The sequence below is a fragment of the Schistocerca americana genome, chromosome 4, assembly GCF_021461395.2.
Source record: "Schistocerca americana isolate TAMUIC-IGC-003095 chromosome 4, iqSchAmer2.1, whole genome shotgun sequence".
Classification (NCBI taxonomy): Eukaryota; Metazoa; Arthropoda; class Insecta; order Orthoptera; family Acrididae; genus Schistocerca; species Schistocerca americana.
Genome location: NC_060122.1, coordinates 606,768,633 through 606,786,219, shown reverse-complemented (window position 1 = coordinate 606,786,219; position 17,587 = coordinate 606,768,633). Strand labels below are relative to the sequence as shown.

Below are 17,587 nucleotides of genomic sequence, written 5' to 3'. Positions count from 1 at the left end.
TGTTATGCTTAGATGTCATTGGATCATTACAGATGAAAAACCAGTACTTCATTAACTAACATACTCCCTTTGCCATCAGAACAGGCAGGTCTTCTCATTCTGGGGTCTGAGTGACCTGGCCTTCCTCGTTAAGCTTACCCAATGTATCCCTCTCTCCTCCCTATAGAAGGAGCTAATTACTTCTGAAAGCTATGACAGTGTTATGTATTTTCACATGTGCCTGTCAGCAATAATGATATTTCACCTACTGAAGGTAAGTGATGGCTAGCAATTTTGTCTCTATTTTTATTCTTCTCAAGTGAGATTTCCCTCTGATACACTTTATATCATCTCATATTTCTTAAAACAAAATATTCCAATATTATATTTATTCTGTAAAAACATTAACTGTTTCTAACCCCCCCCCCCCCCCCCCTTTTTCAAAACTTTACAAGGAGAGGCTCCAGTAGTGGGACTGACTATCTGAAACCAAAAATATGGTTATGTAGGTTAACATCCCAGATACCACATCCTGCAGCCATTCACCCTCGGAGGCCCTTGTTTATGAGTAACTGATGAAAAACATTTCAGAATTTTGCATAACGCTCAGTAGCATTAAATAATTGGTTTCATACATAAGAGGTTGTGGGTTCCAGTCTCGGCAGGTAAATTATTGTTGTTGTTGTGGTCTTCAGTCCTGAGACTGGTTTGACGCAGCTCTCCATGGTACCCTATCCTGTGCAAGCCTTTTCATCTCCCAGTACTTATTGCAACCTACATCCTTCTGAATCTGTTTGTTGTATTCATCTCTTGGTCTCCCTCTACGATTTTTACCCTCCACGCTGCCCTCCAATGCTAAATTTGTGATCCCTTGATGCCTCAGAACATGTCCTACCAACCGGTAGCTTCTTCGTGTCAAGTTGTGCCACAAACTCCTCTTCTTCTCAATTCTATTCAATACCTCCTCATTAGTTATGTGATCTATCCATCTAATCTTCAGCATTCTTCTGTAGCACCACATTTCGAAAGCTTCTATTCTCTTCTTGTCCAAACTATTTATCGTCCATGTTTCACTTCCATACATGGCTACACTCCATACAAATACTTTCAGAAATGACTTCCTGACACTTACATCTACACTCGATGTTAACAAAATTCTCTTCTTCAGAAATACTTTCCTTGCCAATGCCAGTCTACATTTTATATCTTCTCTACTTTGACCATCATCAGTTATTTTGCTCCCCAAATAGCAAAACTCCTTTACTACTTGAAATGTCTCATTTCCTAATCTAATTCCCTCAGCATCAACCAACTTAATTCGACTACATTCCATTACCCTTGTTTTGCTTTTGTTTACGTTCATCTTATATCCTCCTTTCAAGACACTGTCCATTTCGTTCAACTGCTCTTCCAAGTCCTTTGCTGTCTCTGACAGAATTACAATGTCATCGGCGAACCTCAAAGTTTTCATTTCTTCTCCATGGATTTTAATACCTACTCCGAATTTTTCTTTTGTTTCCTTTACTGCTTGCTCAATATACAGATTGAATGACATCAGGGACAGGCTACAACCCTGTCTCACTTCCTTCCCAACCACTGCTTCCCTTTTATGCCCCTCGGCTCTTATAATTGCCATCTGCTTTCTGTACAAATTGTAAATAGCCTTTCCTTCCCTGTATTTTACCCCTGCCACCTTCAGAATTTGAAAGAGAGTATTCCAGTCAACATTGTCAAAAGCTTTTTCTATGTCTACAAATGCTAGAAATGTAGGTTTGCCTTTCCTTAATCTTTCTTCTAAGATAAGTAATAAGGTAAGTATTGTCTCACATGTTCCAATATTTCTATGGAATCCAAACTGATCTTCCCCGAGGTCAGCTTCTACCAGTTTTTCCATTCATCTGTAAAGAACTCGTGTTAGTAATTTGCAGCTGTGAGTTATTACACTGATAGTTCGGTAATTTTCACATCTGTCAACACCTGCTTTCTTTGGGATTGGAATCTGAAGGTATTTCACCTGTCTCATACATCTTGCTCACCAGATGGTAGAGCTTCGTCAGGACTGGCTCTCCCAAGGCCGTCAGTAGTCCTAACGGAATGTTGTCTACTCCCGGGGCCTTGTTTCGACTCAGGTCTTTCAGAGCACTGTCAAACTCTTCACGCAGTATTGTATCTCGCACTTCATCTTCATCTACCTCTTCTTCCATTTCCATAATATTGCCCTAAAGTACACCGCGCTTGTAGAGACCATCTATATGCTACTTCCACCTTTCTGCTTAGAACTGGGTTTCCATCTGAGCTCTTGATATTCATACAAGTCATTCTCTTTTCTCCAAAGGTCTCTCTAATTTTCCTGTAGACAGTATCTATCTTACCCCTGGTGAGATAAGCATCTACATCCTTACATTTGTCCTCTAGCCATCCCTGCTTAGCCATTTTGCACTTCCTGTCGATCTCATTTTTGAGACGTTTGTGTTCCTTTTTGCCAGCTTCGTTTACTGCATTTTTATATTTTCTGCTTTCATCAATTACATTCAATATTTCTTCTGTTACCCAAGGATTTCTACTAGCCCTTGTCTTTTTACCTACTTGATCCTCTGCTGCCTTCACTACTTCATGCCTCAGAGCTACCTATTCTTCTTCTACTGTACTTCTTTCCCCCATCCCTGTCAGTTGTTCCCTTATGCTCTTCCTGAAACTCTGTACAACCTCTGGTTTAGTCAGTTTATCCAGGTCCCATCTCCTTAAATTTCCACCTTTTTGCAGTTTCTACAGTTTTAATCTACAGTTCATAACCAATAGATTGTGGTCAGAGTCCACATCTGCCCCTGGAAATGTCTTAAAATTTCAAACCTGGTTACTAAATCTCTGTCTTATCATTATATAATCTATCTGATACCTTCTAGTATCTCCAGGATTCTTCCATGTATACAACCTTCTTTTATGATTCTTGAACCAAGTGTTAGCTATGATTAAGTTATGCTCTGTGCAAAATTCTACCAGACGGCTTCCTCTTTCATTCCTTACTCCAATTCCATATTCACTTAGTACTTTTCCTTCTCTTCCTTTTCCTACTATCATATTCCAGTCCCGCATGACTATTAAATTTTCATCTCCCTTGACTACCTGAATAATTTCTTTTATCTCATCATCATACATTTCATCAATTTCTTCATCATTTGCAGAGCTAGTTGGCACATAAACTTGTACTACTGTGGTAGGCGTGGGCTTCGTGTCTACATTGGCCACAATAATGCATTCACTATGCTGTTTGTAGTTGCTTACCCACACTCCTATTTTTTTTATTCATTATTAAACCTACTCCTGCATTACCCCTATTTGGTTTTGTATTTATAACCCTGTATTCACCTGACCAAAAATCTTGTTCCTCCTGCCACCAAACTTGCACTAATTCCCACTATATGTAACTTTAACCTATCCATTTCCCTTTTTAAATTTTCTAACCTACCTGCTCGATTAAGGGATCTGACATTCCACGCTCCACTCCATAGAACGCCAGTTTACTTTCTCCTGATAACGATGTCCCCCTGAGTAGTCCCCACCTGGAGATCTGAATGGGGGACTATTTTACCTCCAGAATATTTTACCCATGAGGACGCCATCATCATTTAACCATAGAGTAAAGCTGCATGCCCTCGGGAAAGTCTATGTAATATACCTATTTGAATGCTATTGAGTGCCACACAAAAGTTCGAAACTTCTCACCCCACAAATGATGCCCCGCCACGGTGAATGGCTGCAGCTTGTGATGCCTGGGATCTTAACCTACATTACTGTACAGATGGTTTCAAAATGTTGATCCCACCACTAAGGACCTCTCCTTGTTACTTATCTTAGATGATCATTCAAGTAAAACTACATTTACAGCAATTGTAGAGTTAATGGTGACTTTTGAAAATTTTGACTGGAACACACTCTTTGACATTCTGAAGGTAGCAGTGACAAAATACAGGAAACAAAGGATTACCTCCTATTTTGTACAGAGACCAAACAGCAGTTATATGAACTGAATGACATGAATAAAAAGCAATAGTTGAGAAGGTACTGAAACAAGATTGCAGGCTATGCCCAATGTTATTCAATCCGTACATTGACCACCTCCTAATGGAAACCAAAGAAAAATTTGAAAAGGGAATTGAAGTTCAAGGAGAAGAAATAAAAATTTAAAAGTTCGACTATGTCACTGTAATTCCATCTAGGACAACAAAGGACTTGAAAGACGTGTTTAATGGAATGGATAGTAAAGTGGGAAGAAAAAAAAAAAAAAAAAAAGTACAGTCTGCTCACCAGAAGAAGAATGAATTCTGAGGGTCAAGAGGGGAATGGAGGAAGCTCCCTCCCTCCACCGACTCCCTTCACATAGGCTGCTGAGGGGTGAGCTGGGAACAAGGCTCGCTCACATCAAGCAATGCTGGCACTATACTTGTGCTCACTTGTATATTTATGTTCGCAGAGGCATTAACAATGGCATCTATTGGCTGCCATACCAGCTCTCAGCTGCTATGTATTCATGGCTAGGAAAGTAACAAAAGCTTTCAGCATTCATAATTGTAATTGATAGTTTCATGTTGAATAATGGTGCTTGCTGCAACTTATCCCATCAGTTCTTATAGACAATTCAAAATTAAAAACCACCAGAAGTAAAACTCATATCATGACAATAACCACTGTTGTTGTTGTTGTTGTTGTTGTGGCTTTAGTCATGTACTGGATCATAGGAAATTCTTTCTTGTTTATCACTCATAAATGGCTGCCCACTAAGGTACAGGGTGACAATTATTGAACTATATGAAATAAAACCGTCATAACTTCTGAACAGTTTGCTTAAGGATGTTCAAACTGTGTGATTGGCTGCAAGGCATAATGGGAATTAGTATGTGCGTATGGTTTGGTTTAGTGAAGAAGCCCACTTTCATTTGGATAGATTAAACAATAATCAAAATTGGCATATTTGGGGGAATGAGAATCCGCATTCCATAACTGAGAAGTCTCTTCACCCTCAACAGGTGACTGTGTGGTGTGCAGTGTGCAGTCACGGAACAATCAGTGCGATAATCCTTGATGGCACGGTGACTACCAAGCAGTAGGTGGAGGTTTCAGACGATGATTTCATCCCCATTATCCAAAGTGAGCCTGATTTTGAAAAGATGTGGTTCATGCAAAACAGAGCTCGACCCCAACCAAGCAGGAGAGTGTATGATGTCCTGGAGGAGCACTTTGGGGACCACATTCTGGCTCCGGGGTACCCGGAGACCACTTACAGGGGCCTCGATTGGCCGCCATATTTTCCGGATCTGAAAACATGCGCCTCCTTTCTGTGGGGCTACATTAAAGACAAGGTGTAGTACAGCAATAACCCAAAACCATTGCTGATCTGAAAACAGCCATTCAGGAGGTTATCAACAACATTGATGTTCTGACACTTCAGCAGGTCATGCAGAATTCTGCTATTCGTCTGCACCACATCATTGCCAATGATGGCATGCATATCGAACATCTCATAACCTGAATCTGAATATCTGTAGTGATGTTTACATGTTGAATAAAATGTTTGCATGCCTAGTTTGTAATTAATTCACCTTTTCATATAGTTCAATAACTGTCACCCTGTAAATGACTGCAGGATCTGTATTATCTGGGACCATAACATATACAACCATGTAATTGGTTTCAAAATGTCTCCTTGTAAGGGGAACAATACCAGGACAGCTTCAAAGCCTTGTTGAAGTGAATAGTTATAATTGAAATTTACCTCTGTTTGCTGGGAGTTTATGGTGATTTTCTAGGATTATATTTGCAAAATTTCCGAATTCTTCTCGCAATGCTGAAGCTTGCTTTGTATATGTCACTGCTTGTCTCATTGTGCTCTCCTGCTTGTAACATTCACTGGCATTATTAATTATTTTCATTGCTCCACTCTGTAAAGTACTAACATCTGCCCACATCTGACAAGTGGAAAGTGTACCTGGCTCTGCCCTTGATGCACCAGAAACCTTTTCGTCCTTATCAGTAAATATATTAATGCACACTGCAATACAATACAGCACAACAATCACTTCACAAAGGCTACATAAACAAGGTTTTAGATGAGACTGATGATGTTGGCAGTGGACGAATACAAAACATGAGTGGCTGTAGGAGAGAGAATATAAAATGCACACAGGTATTAGCAAGAAAAGTCCTTCTGAAAAGGCAAATCTTTAACACACAGAGTAAATTTAAGTGATAGGAAATGTATTCTGAAAGTATTTGTGTGGAATATAGCTTTGTATGGGAGTGAAATGTGGAAGATCAGTACACACAAGAAGAGCAAAAAAGCTTTCAATATGTGGAGCTACAGAATGATGCTGAAGATTAGATGGAGAACTCAGATAACTAACAAAGAGGTACACAACGGAACTAACAGGAAAAGAAATTCATGGTACAACATGACTAAAATAAGAAATCGGTTGACAGGACACATCTTGAGGCATAAAGGAATAGTCAATTTGGTAATGGAAGGAAGTGTGTTGAGGTAAAAATTGCAGAGGGAGAACAAGCCTTGACAACAGTGTGTAGGTTTAAGCTGATGCAGAGTGCAGTAGTAATGCAGAGATAAAGAAGCTTGTGCAGTATATACTAGTGCAAGAGCGCATATTCCACTTGTCCTCAACCCCCCCCCCCCCCCCCTCCTCCTCCTCCTCCCACCACAGAAAGGAAGAAAGATAGTGTAGTTAGCTGCTTTTCTTTCACGAAAATGATTTAAAAGTCAGTATTCTGTAGTTTTTTAACAGATTCGGAACTAGTACTTTCTCATGGCTATCTATTTACAAGTTGCCACTTGTCTTCTAATCTGCACAAACCAGTTTTCAGACTGAAGACCACAACAAACAATCAGTTACAATGTAGTTCTATTGAACCACTGGTAAAATTACCTTTCCATTCATACCTCATTTATTTTGAACTAGCTGGGGGTCCCTGGCTTCACTCAGGGACTTGATATGAGATAGTGTGGTAGTTGGAATAAAATGATAAACATGAGGTAAAAAAATTTTGTTGAAAACATATACTTTAACAAGTATTGTAAGTAGTTAGAATAAGACATAAAATTTTATTTTTATTGAAAACATATTCTAACTATTTACGATACTTGTCTATAAACAACATTTTTTATTTTGTCATCTGTGGTATATAAGTACAAATTTTTCGAATTTCCTATTTGAGAGCAATGTGCGTATAGTTGACCCCAAGAGAAGCAGGAGTCCTTGAGGCTGATGCTGGAATATTTTAAAGTTTTTCCTTGAGCTTTGTCAATTCTAAAACTGTAGGCTAATTTTATTGGAAATTTCAGTCTTTTAAATTGGAATGGAAGTTCAGTGGAGATCAGTGGTATTCTGGGGATAAATAGTGTGTGTCCTTTATACTTTCCAGTCATAAGTTAAGCTTTAATGATGTTATTTGATGGCTGTTTCATGATCATCCTTGCTCCATTACATAGTATTGGTGAGTCGAGACTTTTGAGTAGTATGATCAGAGAGCCAATTTTAAGTCAAAGGCAATGTGATGGCATTCATGGTACTTGCAAAGAGTTTAGAAATTCTGTATGGAAATTCACAGTTTCTTCAACATTTGCCATCAATCAATTTGAATATTCTCGCTTCATCGGGAATTTTCTTTTTAAAATTAAAGTTGATTTTGTCGACAATATTGTTTTAGTAGCCAAAATTGCCCATCAAATAGCCAGTCCGGATTGGTATAGTTGTGAATAATCTTTGGATAAATTTGGTCGATGAGTTCGTTTTCAGCAGTGGGTATGCTGCAGAAATCACCGTTGAGTTTAATGAGAAGGGTTTTCTGGTCAGTAGAACATGTGCCTTTGCCTATTTGTAAAAGTTGTTTAGCAAAATGTGCTGCTGTTTTGTTTTATGATAGTTCAATTCTCGTATTTTTTGTTAGTCGCAGTGACTGTTTGAGTGGCCTGAGACGTGATTTTTTTAAAGCTTACATTGAACTCGTCTGCTGGTGTTGATTTGGGGATAACTGGAAGTGTTTCTCAAAAAACCCCTGCAATGTGAATAAAGCTCCTCCCATCAGTTCAGCGTTTCCTCGTAAGTCTTGTAATATTCTGTCCATGGCTACCAGTGATTTTTTATGTGCCATTGTGCATTTGTCCCAGAAGATAATTTTAGCTTGCTTTACAAGTTCACGCTATCCAGATTCCTTTGAGATTTTACATACCGGGAATTATTCTTTGGGTATATCCAACAGTAGTAGTGGGGCAGATGGACATTTTGTCCTCCTTCCATAAGTGTGGCTGCAATACCGGATGACGCCAGTGCAAGGGTGATGTGTTGTTTAGCACATATTTCCACTCACAATAGATTTATTAGAAATGTTTTCCCGGTGCCACCTGGTGCATCCGAGCAAATAACTCTGCCAGTGTTTTGTCGATCCAGTCCAAGATAATGTTGTAAATTTCCTTTTGTTTGTCATTGTGGAGTGGTTTGTTGTGAGCAATCTATTGAAGTCATTTGTTGACATTGTAGATTTTTTCCTTCGCAATTTCAAAGTTTAGCACACTGATAGCATCTTTTCACGACACTTGTGTCCCAAGTTGTACTAAGGTGTGGTTGTTTATTGCTAAATATTTATCTTCTAGGTAAATAAATATATCACTGAAGATGTCTTCGGTGAATTCAATGGTCAGTTCACGATGTGCTTATCAAATTTGGTACAGTACGTCATCACCCATACTCTGTTTGAAGGAGTCCCATAGATGTTTTGGATTCGATGGGTTGCATGTTGTTAGAATTATGGCAAATAAGCCTCTCATTTGTTCAGCTGAGGCTGTGAGTGAGGCTTCTTGTAGTGTTAATTCCCTTGGCTGTCATTCTTCAGTAGTACTAAGCATTGGCATGCTTCTCTGTATGGCTGGTGCAGGTAACCATCAACAGTCTTGTGATCTGTGAAACTTGTTGGTCCCCGCATTTCAAGTAGCAACATCCAGAGATAGAAACATTCAGCGATGTTCGGACGTACAGTGTATACTTGGCCTAGTGCGCCAGTCTTCTTGATTCCTTGATGATCTTCAATTGGAATTCTTTGTTTTCATCATTGAAAGATTTTGCTTGTTTTGTTCCGAATTTAATAGATAGGAATGTCGACATATGGTCATGTTTTCGTGGATGGATCCATTTGGCACAGTTGGTAAAAAGCTGTTAATGTTGCATTCTGAGGTGGTTCGCTTGCAGTTTTTCTGGCAGTATCTTTTGTGAAGTAAACTCTCTGTCAACCCTCCAAATGTACTGCTAGATGTTGCACAGTTGGTTCACGTTTGTGTATGAGAAAACCAAAAATCCACCATGCTGCTCCTTTAGTGTTGATGTATCTTCCCATATGGTACATGAGGATTTCGTCATTTCTGTTTTGTTGTTTGCTGTCTCTGGTAATTTGAAATACTGCCATGTCACTGCCTTTGCTCACATATTTGCAAACACGTTTGATGGATTTCACTGAACTGCAATATTCTATGTTTATGTGTGCTTGGAACATTTTGGAAAGTGTGTTATATGGTACTACCCATTGATTGTCTATATCCAGTTGCTGCCTTGTATCCGTATTTTAGCTGTGAAGCCTTCGCGTTTGGGTGATCATGATCTATATTTGGGACAGCCATCAACTCGTGTAATCCAAGTATGGTTTCGGGTATTTTTTGTACAATTTCCTTGACACATACATGGTGTATTTGGGTTTAATGGCCCACTAGGTCCATGAATCACATTTTTCACAACTATGTCTTACAGTTCTGGGTCTTCCTGTGAATTGGGAAATTCAGCTTGAACGATTTTGTCGATAACCATGGGATGAATTCTGTCTTGTAGCCACACGAGATTGTGTGAGTGAGGCAGTCCTCATTTTTGCCATTCGGTTGTGTACATTGAGCATCTAACGGTTCCAGAGATGTGGTATTTTGTGATGAATTCAATAAATCTCATTTGGTTTTGTCAGAAAACTCGGGCTATTATGTCATGCTAATGCATAGGGGCTTGTCCTTATCTTAGCTAGTTTTGATTTACGTCCAAGACAAGTTGCATGTGAATGTTTCGAAGAGGTCAGGTTGTCCATATTTTCTGATGTAGGTCACGGCTTCTTCAGTCTCTTTGTGCATGTGTTTCAGACTTCCTATGTATGATGAGGGTAAGATTAACATTGTTCCGAAGTCCTCAATGTTTCCATCATTTTGGATTGTCTCAAAGGTGGATGTATTCTTCCATGTGTAGTTTCTCCTCATTCAGTCTTGTGTAAAGCATCCATTCTACTTCTATTTTTGCATACATATCTACAAGCAATAGTCAGAATAAATGGTGAGTGTTGAGAATGTGATTCTATGTTTCATTGTCTCTGATCATTAAGCGGTAACCAAAGACTCCTTGGAAGTGACTTTTTTTGTTTGTTTCTACACCTGATTCAGGTTGGATTTGTTCCACATTAAAATTATATCCATCCTTTGCGTGCAGAAATATTAATTCGTATTGGAGGGCATCATATTAATGGTGCATCTCTGCAACACATTGTAGCCTTCTCTTCTTCACTGTACAATTACGTCTGGGCTCGTGTTTTCATTGTCCACAATCACAATGGCAACTTCGTCTATATGAAGTGCATTAAACTGATGTTTGTGTTCTCCAGGCGGTCTTTTGTCAACTAAAATTATAACTTTATAGTCATCAGGAATCATTCAGTCTAGTGCTGTTTTGAATACGTGAATCAGCTGATTGTATTTGTGCAAGTTCCTCTGTACATCTTTGACTACTTCTCATCTCAATCTATTGATGTTTGTGCATCACTGATCAATTTATGTTTCTTTATTTCCAATGAAATATACAAGCAGAAATTTATGGTCTTCATTTGGTAGTGGTAGTAATGATGCCCTGTTGTGACAGATATGTCCTTGGATGGAAAAAATGTAATTGATTTTATTTCTGTTAGCACTGATCGAAGTGCGCCGTAATATGTCATTGGAAGCAGGCACTGTACACTTTTCTATTTGATTCTGGAGTTCCCCGGGTCATTAATGGAAAAATTCCTGCAGAGGTGCTTCCAGTGGTGGTAATCAAATTTTTTCATTCATACAACAGATTCCTTGTATTTCTCTACTGAATTTTTTCAGGTTGCAAAACTGGCAGGTGTTACCCATTTTTCCGATTATGATATGTTTGTGTTTGTAACATTCTTTCGTTGGGTCATAATGGAATGCTTCATTTGTTAGGCTGTGCTGTTTACTTGTGCTCGTCTGCACTTCTCGTAGGATGATAATTTCAGAGCTGGCTTGACATTTCATTGTTCTTACGTTTCTCTGCTTCTCATGGTGCTCATTGTCGTTCACTAGGAACTTAAACATGCTTTGTGCTCTTTATCTTATTCGTTTTTTGTGTTCTTTTTGTTTTCACCATTTTGCTTCAGAACGAACAAGATCTGCTCCACTTTTATGTTTGAGCAGTGTCTAAAATGAAAATAAAATCAACTTTTTACTAAGAAATACGCTAAGTACACTTTACACACTTTTCGTACTTTATTTTCAATTTATATTCAGTCACTGTACACTTCAACTACTCACACTTCACTGTTTGTTTCTATTAACTCACTGCGCTACTTTTTAGGTTCCTGCCTTCATCACTGATAAGAAACTGATGTCGGAACCTATGACGAGTCTTGTTTTACGTACTCCTACCAATGGGTAGCCCCACCAATGGTGAATTCCAGAACATATAAAAAAGGCTTTAAATGGTCCACAATGTTTCAGAACATTCAACAGTGTTCTGGAATGTTCCACAATGATCTGGAATATTCCGGGATGCTCCCGAACATTCTAGAATCTTCCCATATGTTCCAGACTATTCCCGAACATTCCAAAACATCCTGGATGAATGTGGAACATTCCAGAACATTCTGGAACATTGTGAGTTCCTCTTGAATGTTCTGGAATGTTCTAGAAATTTCTAGAGGGCGAAACTTCCCACCTCTTATATCTTCAAATGCATGCCATTCAGGTAAAAATGGGAATCTTCTTCATGGATGGGAGATAGAGGTCTACCACAGCATATAACTCCCTTGATCATACCTGGCCTTGTTTCTGAGTTTCAGCAGCACGCACACTATACACTTACTTTTATAACAAAATATTGATTTTGATGGCTATTAGTAGACAACATACAAAAAAAGAAGTCTGTAAGAGCTCATTACTAATGGTCTGGAAAAACTGCAAACAAGACCAGCATTCAAACTCAGATATCTGCATTTTGTGTCTGACTGACATACAGCAATGTCATTCCAGCAGGCCTCATCAGTTCTCAATTTCAACCTGCCTCTGAGTTTCTGAGTCCTTTCCAAATTCCAACCCCCTCACAGGATTTCAGCTGACCATGTAGGTGTCTGCATTGTAAAGGAATGCTAGAGAAAATGACTTAACAACAGCCTGAGGAATGTTTCATGACTTAAATGTCCAGAGTGAAAGAGTATTCCATTAATGAGCACTCATAACAATTCAAAACAATATAGGTGGAGGAAAAAATTGCAACACAGTAAATAAATTTGTATTTTGATAAAAAGTTCTTTCACAATGTATAATTGTCAATGAAAGAGGCATATTTTTGCTGGCCATCATGTGTAGCAACGTGCTGAATTTAATTCCATATCTCTCCACGGCAACATGTAAGACAGCTTTGCTGGGTAGGAATGTTAAGGTCATTGATTCCAATGGTGTTTAATCAAAAAGAGATCATCTACTGGCAATGAGTTTTATACCCGCCCTTCTGTCAGCATCATAACTACTATCAATAACAGCGCAGAAACAAAATTGAGCTGTTGAAGTACACATATTAGCTACTGACACAGTACCACCACAAGTGTGACAGGCTAAAATAGGGTATGTAATGTAAGATAACGTGTAGAGCGCTAATAATTTCTCTGGAAGAGGTTCATGCAGACAATCTTATTGCATCCTGTGTGTTATCAAACATGGTACAATGATTTCGGTCACTAACTGCCAAATGCAGGTATTAAGTTTGTTTCTAACATCTGTTGAAACTTTAAATTTAATATTTTTGAATTCTAAAAGATCCAAAAGCTTAGGGCTTTTTAAAAAAAGAAAAATATGTCATTATCTATACTACTATATGAGGACAAGTCGTCGTTCAACGTTCTCACCAAAAATTTAAAAAAATTCTTTAACCAATTTACTTCAAGCTTTTAAACGGTACTGTAATGAGAGAGAAACCACCACACACACACACACACACACACACACACACACACACACACACACACATTTAAACCATTAGACAAATTGCTTCTCTCATACATAATTTTAGACAAACCTTGCATAGTACATCCCCATTATTTTGAAATCAGATAAACCGAAAGCTGACTTAATTCATAATTTCTGTTCAGCCCTAACTAATTACACTGAAAAATCTACTGCTTAAACTGAATTTCAGATAATTCGTTCTGGAAACTAAAATTTGGTCACCACATTAAATGTTCCATATCTTATTCTTCATCTAAACTGGATTCGTGCTGCGTACTACGGTATTTTCCGTAATGCATTCTACATGATTTTTCACAATAATGTACTGTACTGTAGTTTTGCAACCATGGTCCAATTGCTTGCTTGCTACTCACGTATTACTTTTAAAGGACAGGAAACAAGGGTGGAGGAAAATAGGGGTTGGCCACAGATTGCACACGGCACATGAAACACAACAATCCAGAGAGCTTCCTTTCCCTGTTTGTATGTGAACAGTGAATGTGTCCCCCCCCCCCCCCCCCCTTTCAATTCATGCTGCCGAAACAGAAACGAGCTCATCATGCTCTGACACAAAAAAAAAAAAAGCAGCAAATTCTACATATGGTTGACAGTGGAAAGAAGACTAAAACATAGGTTGCAGAACACCTCCAGATCCCGAAGTCTACTGTCTCAATTATAAGTAGTACAAGACAGAAAATAGTGGCAAGTCTGGCAAGCTGTACATTCAATGGAAATAGAAAACGCACAAGGACAGCCAAAGATGAAAAAGTGGAGGATTCGCTGTTTGAATGATTCCAACACATACGCTCGTAGTAAATTCTGTTGACCGGCTCCACGTTTCAAAAAAAGGCTTGTGAAATTTCCCATAAAGAGCCAATTTCAAGGCTTTGAGTGTTCTAAAGGCTGGCTATGGCATTTGCAGAAGAGGCATAAAATCGTTGCTGTCAGTGTCTGTGGGAGAGCACATAGAGTAAACAACGAAGATGCCAATGAGTGGGCACATGAATTTCAATCCAAGATCTTTCATTTGTATCACCCAAGAGATGTGCTGAATATGGATGAAGCTTGCATTTTCTATAACTTCATGCCTGAAAAAATGCAACATGTTAAGGGCGAAAAATGTCATGGAGAAAAATGCAGCAAGGAGAGACTGATGGTGGACTTGAGTTGTAATTCAGATGGTTCTAAGTAGCTCAAACAGTAAGGGTTTGTAAAATACCAAAATTCATGTTGTTTTAAAAATGTTAGTCTATTCAACCTGCCATGTCATTGCGAGAATAACAAAAAAGCTCAGGTGACCAAATCAATCTTCTGTAGCTGGCTCTTGAAAGTTCAACAACAAATGGCAGTGAAGAAGCAAAATATTTTGCTAACTTTGGACTGCAGCTCGACACATCAGTTCAATGACATGCAACTTGTGAACATCAAAATTATCTTCTTACCAGTTAACACCACAAGCCATCTGCAGCTACTGAATGAAGGAATAAACACCTCAATGAAGTGTTATTAGAGACGTCAACTTGTTAAGGCTGCCATCAGTACACTTAAACTACAAGAAACAGTTCCACATAGGAATCTACTATGAGCTATCCGCAACACATCTGCTGCTTGGGACAAAGTTACAACAACCAGCAACTGATAAAACCACTGAAACTGAAGAGGAAACTCATGAGCCTGCATCTGAACTTACTCATAAATGTGGATACACCATGGATTCTGCTACTGCTCTTCTACAGGCTTGCACATGGTTGGTGCCCTAGTGTACTGTCAATAAGGAAGGAAGGACACAGACAGATGACAACATCTATGCTGCTGAAGAACCAGTAATCATTTCTGCTGATGATACAGAAGAGTATGATAATGCATGACTGTCATTCTGAGGAGAGACATGAAGATATGACACCAACATCCTGTGCGAAAGTTGCAGCTGCAATAGCTGTTCTTGAGAGATTTTCTGCTGCTTCTGATATCTCCATGGCATTCCAGGCTGCTCGGGGCATGTTATCTTCAGAGAGTGCCCACAACTAATAACAGTCTGACAAACAACAATTACTGATTTTTTCAAATTAATGTACAGAAGTGAAATGTATAATGGATAAGAACTGTTGTAAACTAAAACATGTGTTCTGATTGAAACTTGGTGTGTTAAAGAACAATACAAAAAAATGTTTGTTAAGATTATCATTTGTTGTATGAAAAGCCGCACTAATTCAATGGATACAATATTGTTTCACAATATTTATGTAAATGTATCATTTAAAAAAAGATGAAAAACATTTTAACTCATGTACACATACTTTCTCAATTAAACAAATACGATAAATACTATTGTACATATAGAGTGTAGTTATTTTCATTTTTTTCTTGGAGGTCATGAAGATAATGCCCTCTCATTCATTGGTACCCAAAACAAGACAAAAAGAGAAATCAATGGTCATATATTTTTTACAAATACTTTGTTAATTCGACCTTGGTTAAACCAAATTGGCTATTTTTTGGTTCCTTGAAATTCAGTTAAATGAGGGTCTGCTAGATATACAACTATACACTGCTTTGTTTTAATATAAAACAGAAAAGTAGTGTTTATGGCTTATTGGCTTATGATAGAATATTACAGTGGAATCTGAACCGTCTGACAGTTTGTAGTCTAACATGTTCACAGATTAAATCTTTGAGAAATACTGTCACTGTTCACAGATTAAATCTATGTGAAACACTTTCATTGAAGGTACTATTCACATAGATCCAGCAGTGGCAGAGGTCTCTCATACCAAGTATACCAATGATTCCACCCAATTTGCCCATTCATTTTATGCAACTTCAGTTTCTAATCAAAGTATCATTGGCAACAGCAATAATTAAGGCTCAAGTTCAGAGAGAGAAGGGGGAGGGGGCGGGAGGAGGAGGTGGACAAAGAGGGGAGCTGGGTGCACTAGCTCTATATAAAGGATGTCTCAAAAGAAATTTTGATGTGTCGAAATAAAATAGAGGTTGAAGTCTATCGATCAAATTTTTATTTATTATTAAACCATAACAGTTTAGGAATTTACTTTTTAACAATAACGACATTTAAATGCAATGGAGCACTCCTATGGGACTCATTTAAACGAAGAACAAAATTTGCATGACGGCTTGGCATGTAGACACTGGGATGACTGCCACTTTGCTATGGATATTTTCTTTCAATTGCTCCACAGAAGTTGGATTATTTTCATAAACATTACATCTGACATATCCCCATAAGAAAAACTCCATGGGGCTCAAATCTGGACTGCATGGGGGCCAATTTATGTCACCCTTCCTGGAAATCAATCTGCCATCTTGCTGACATCATGTTCTTTGGTTATACCCAGGAAAGTTTTGCAATTCAGGTAACAAAAAGTTATTTAAGATAGTCACATAATGTTCTGAATTCACTGTAACTGCATGACCCCTCCTGTCCCTGTAAAAGTACGGGCCAATTATTCCTCAAGCCAACATTGCAGCCCATAGAGTAACTTTTGGTGACTAAAGGGGCTTCTCACGCTTCTGTTTAGAATTCATTGCACTCCAGTAGCAGCAGTTTTGCTTACTGAATGACCGTTTAGGTGAAAATGAGCCTCATCAGAAAGCAAGATGTTGTTAAATGAAGGGCAGTCAGTCACATCATTAAAGAACTGTAGCATACGTCTGGCATTGTAAGGGTTTAATTCTTGCTGGATTTTGTAAGTGTGCAGTTTAAGGTCTTTTTCCAGAAATCACCGCAGTGATGATCGATGTGCATTTAAAAACCTGCATGATTACAAATGGAGAGGTTAGACTGATTTACGCTCTCCATGGATTCACTCACTCTTGATGACCTCAAGTGCCCAGATTTCAGTTTGGCAAGTGTTGGATGAGTCTCCTCATATGTTTTGATTCATTTCCTGATAATTGTTACACTTGGAGCATCATTTACATTACACAATCCTTGATCACTGCAAAATTTTCTCCACACTGTAGCCACCGAATCACAGTTTTTGTAAAATTCTCGTACACAAAACGCAGTCCGCTCCGGAGAAGCACTCCACGTCAACTGAATTGCTAAAGAACAAGCAAGCGATGAACATAGCCCCCACTCTCCTCTGATTTGTTGTGCATGCACAGAGAGCTCTTCAAATATAAACTTTCTTTTGAGACACACTATACTTTAACATATAAATAAGAATGTTCTCAGTTCATGAGAGAGTTCAACTTCACATGTACCACTACTGTGTTTATATAATAAACATACTTCCAGTATTAAGTGTTAATGATCACTGACAATCCTGCTCTCAATTTTGGCAC

The 17,587-nt window shown here is 38.5% G+C and overlaps 1 protein-coding gene across 3 annotated transcripts in view; it reads right to left on the bottom strand.

The window, feature by feature from the left end:
- LOC124612647 (transcriptional protein SWT1) overlaps nucleotides 1–17,587 on the bottom strand; it is a 284,350-nt gene that overhangs the window by 88,938 nt on the left and 177,825 nt on the right. The gene's annotated exons all lie outside the window — the stretch shown is intronic.